This window comes from Octodon degus, unplaced genomic scaffold (assembly GCF_000260255.1).
Source record: "Octodon degus isolate 3935 unplaced genomic scaffold, OctDeg1.0 scaffold00063, whole genome shotgun sequence".
In the NCBI taxonomy this organism is placed as follows: domain Eukaryota; kingdom Metazoa; phylum Chordata; class Mammalia; order Rodentia; family Octodontidae; genus Octodon; species Octodon degus.
In genome coordinates, this window is record NW_004524639.1 from 2,929,539 (window position 1) to 2,934,337 (window position 4,799).

The following is a 4,799-nucleotide window of genomic DNA, read 5'->3' on the forward strand; positions in this document are numbered from 1 at the left end:
TAAATATGACTTTATTTCATAATCCAGGCTGTGCATGAACTTGCTCTATAACTCAGGCTGGGATCAAACTTGAGGTCCTCCTGCCTCAGCCTCGTGGGATTACATGCACTTCTCAATATGTCCAGTTTCCTTCCAGGACTTTTTAATTTAAATCATCTTTGGGAAACAATCATTGATGTTACAGTTCCCTTTGCTTTTTACATTTGAAGAGCAGTAAAGTGAAGAAGTCAAGGCTGATGAACCACAAGGTAGAACAGTCTTGTGTTCTTGTCCTTTCCCTGGCTATTACTAGTTGCATATCCTTGGAGAGTTTCCAACTCTGAGTTTGTGTTTCTGCATTTTGCAATGGAATCATAAAAGGGACTCCTCTGAAGGGTGGTAGAGGGGATACAGGAAGTGAATGCACATGCACATGCACACTGCAAACATCACGAATACTCAGTCAGTTGTCCAGTAGATGCGATCCAGTGATGACCATCATCACCATCATGGGGCTGTTCAGGACCAAGGCACACTGCTTTGCCAACCTTGGGGGCTACTTGAAGGATTAGGTGTGTAGCCATCAAACTTCATTCCCCCCAAAGCTCCTGGCACCATAAACCTGCTGTCTCTGTGCTGTTGCTCTTCCAAGCTCCCATCCTGAAGTTCTCCGCAGCCTATTTCATGGAAGCATCCAAAATACTGCTCTCTCAAACTATATTCAGTGCTGTTTATCCTTTCTCTCTCTCTTCTGAGGCCTGCTGTTACCTGTGTCTACATTTCCTGTGTATATTTAATGTTCAGGCAGCCATGCCATGGTATCCAAGCCTATTTATTCTTCCTACCTTTGGGAAAGGGTTAGGGGTGCTTAGATAGGTTTGCTTTGTAGTTTATCACAGCCATTCATGTGGCTTCAGTTGACTGCTGGAAATGATGAGTCTTCAGTGCACAACACCCTGTAAAACAGCAGAGGGCTGGCTTCAGAGCACAATTTGCTGTTCTCTGTGGGCTTTGGAAACATGCAGAGCGAATCCGAAGATGCAAGGCCAAATCCATGACTAGGAATATTAAGGAATCTGAAGCAGCAGCAGTGACATAGATGAAGGACAAATTCTTTCTGAAATTTGTCTTCTGACATCAACAGAAGAAAAACACTGCAAATTGCTTTTCTGGCTGGCAAGGAGTCCAGCAATGTATAATAAACTATGCCAATAGTTTTGAAAGGAGATTTTGATTTCTTGCTCACTAAAGCAGGCAGAGAAATGAAAAAATGAGAATTACCACTCATCAAAAGCCTCTATAACGGGCTTTCATTAAATGTCTTGTTTTATGTGGTTCCTTTACTTCCCAATGTCGGTACCCATGGAAATCTGATAGATCAAAGGCACTAATGGTTGTGTAAATGCTAGGTGATCTCCTCTTGGCATTTCACATGTTCTTTATTTGATGAGTGAATGCTCTTCTGCCAGTGATACTTAATTTAAAAAAAACTTTTGGACAACCTCCCAACATGTTCACTCTGACTATCTTCATCCCTGTTTATCTGCAGTTTTACCCAACGGTCACTTTGGTGTCACAGAGCTACATGGTGAGTGTTGGGACTGTAAAATGGTGCAGCCACTGTGGAAAATGGTAAGAAGACTCCTCAGAGGATTAGAACTAGAACTGTCATGTGATCCAGCAATCTTATATTGTAATCTCTCTGCAGGATCTCAAAGATATACCTGCACATTCAAATTCTTTGCACCATTAGTTACAATAATCAGCAGTGGAAGCAGCAACATATTGTTGATCAGTGGATGAACTGATCCATTGATGAACAGGTAAACAAAATGCAGCTTATAGATACAAATGGAATATTATTGCATCATTGAAAAGAAGAACACCGCGTGTGGTGGTGCAAGAATGTCACCTACACACTGTGGGAGGCTTACGCAGGAGGCTTGAAACTTCAAGCCCAGCCTTGGCAACTAAGGGATTTAAGAAGACAGTGTCTCAAAATTTAAAAACGTAAGAAGGACTGGGGTGTAAACTCAGTTCAAGAACTCTGTATTCAATCTCCAACACACACACACACACACACACACACACACACACACCCCACGGAGGAAATCCTGTCACATGGCTGAACACTGAAGGCATTATGTTATATGAAATAAGCGGGTCATGAATACTGGAAAATATGATAAATAATATTGAACGTGAATGCTATGGCTTGTATCTAGATGACCCCCAAAGCCTCACATGTTCACAGGAGAGGCTTTTTACACCTGGTTGGATCGAGGTTGTGTGATACTGCTACCGAAGATGCATGGTAGTGAATTAGTCCACTGATTGGAACTAGCACAGTTCTGGGTGAGGCTGAATAGATTCACTGAAGATAGAAGCTACACCCTGGGTATAGGTGGTACCTCCAAAAGGCTCACAGCCTGGATGAAGTAAAAGGGAACAGGCGCTTGCTGCTTCTCTGCTTGTTGCTGCCTGCCTGCCCACCACAAACTGTTTGTCCTCTGCGATGCCTCTCTGCCATGTCATTCTGACTTGAAGCCAGCTGAGCATGGACTAAAACCTCTACAAAATGTGGACTAAATAAATTTCCTCTCCTAACTTTGGGTGTCAGGTATTTTGTCCTAGCAATGGGAAAAACAACTAAGACAATAAGTAAAGTTTGTATCTTTGCTCATCATGACTTTAGTTATTTCAAATGAATTGAACTAGCTTTACTCCCATCTGATCAGAATCCAGGAAACCAGAAATGGATTATTTCCCCCCTTGCAGCCTCTCCTCTTCAATATTGTCCCTTGCTTTGTTTTCATTTGTGTTATTTTTCTCTCACCATATAATTTTATTCATCCATTTTCTCATTTTTGTTTTTGGTTTACCTCCTTTCATTTTATTATCTTTATCCCCTTCACCATCTCTCCTTTCTCTCTGCTCCTATAGTCAGCTGCATTGCCTTGTCATCTGCTCCTTTTTTCCTTTCTCATCTGTCCTTTCCCCTTCCTCCTTGTGTCCTCTCTCCTCTCACCCTTTGAATATAGGAAGCCTCAAAGAAAACATGGGTAAGACTAAAACTACTACTGAACTGGCCCCCATTGTACCCACAGGCTAAGATAAGGTACCCAAGTGTTGTGCTTCCTTCTCAGTGGCACAAAATACAAATCCTTTGTCCTTTACTGTCAAGAGGCTGTCCTAGAGTTCCACAAACTACTGAGTACATAAAAAGCTCAGTGATGCTACACTGTCTTTGAATCATCTCTGTTGTTCTCCTGCCTCTGGCTACACATGCTTTACCAAGGCCTCCAAACGTGTGTTTATTATGTTTTGCTTTTGTGGTCTAATTAACATGATGTCCTCAGTATAGTAGACCAATGTCATGTTTTATGAAATGTCCCCATCCCTCTGGACTACAGGAAGATTGAGGACTGAAAATTTAACACAGACTTGGGGCAAGATGATAAAAACATGCTATTGTTTTGTCAGTTCCATGTCAGTGTGAACTGCCTCTGAGAATATTTTTCTTTTTTTTTCAAAGGAAAAGGAAGACTTTAATATCTCTACATGAAATATAATCAAATATAGACCTACCACAGAATTGTAGACAGTAGAGGAATTTCATGGCTTTTACTTTTCTCTTTCTGAAGGGTTTTCCCTTTGTAGTAAACTGGGTTAGTTTTGTTTAATTTTACTTTGGTTTTTTTTTTAGTTACCTCTATTTTGTTTTGTCCTGCTTTGTTTTTCATTCTGTATGTTTGATGTTTTTAGGGGTTTGAAATTTTTGTTTCCTACTCTTTTATTCTTTTTATTATTATTTTTTTATGTTGAAGAGTAAAAACAAAAGCAAGAAAAACAAAAACAAACACAGAAACGGTAACATACAACAATACCTATACTACAGATTTTCAAAACAAGAATAGCTGATTAACAATGATTGATATATTATCTATTTTACCATCAAATCTATTGCACATATTAACAGATAACAGTTTGCAAGGTTGGATGTATGATTGAATATTACCGCATGCTTTTAAGAAATCTTAAATTTTTGTTCTTGTCTCCCCTTTTCCTTTTCTTTTCCATAATTTTATTGAGAGACAAATAGCAAGGAGACAGTTTCAAATCAAATTCATATGACAGTTTCAATAATTAACACATTGCATACTCTCTTCCTAGTGGTTATTTGCTGTACAAGATGCAGACATGATATCCTATTTACAAACACTATTAGAACAAATCCCTCTGTTCATTAAGAGAATGTAACTATATATCCATCCTAACCATTTTGAATACACAGACACAAAATGGACATTCATCTCTATCCCCTTTTTTGTTTAGTCCCGTCATTTGAATATTAGAGGTGTGTTAACTCAGCAAAATATTCTAAAAGTGTCCAGTACTCCATAATAGTATCGGGTCTTCTTGACTGGCAGTGTCAGAAATTGTTGACCTGAGTCCTCTACAGCTGAGCATAACACCATGGTTTTGTGTCTTATACTTTGTTTTTATACTTTTCTACTGGTTGATTAAGACCAAGACAAAGCCAGACATATGCAAAATGAGTTGCAGCTTTTGAATCTGATAAGGTCAGTCAAATCCCCTGAGGATTTATTTATCTATTTATTTATTTTTTGCTACAAATGCCTTCAGGGCAAGTTTGGCTGGCTTGAGTTCTGGGGATCAAACAACAGCAACCTAAGCCTGACGGCTTTGTTCAAGCAGCCACTTTAAGAACCGAGATAAGGGGCAGGCCCCCCAATAAGGACATTTTTCCCCCCTGAGGATTTATGCTGAGATCCTGTACCACAGATTGTAGATCCTTT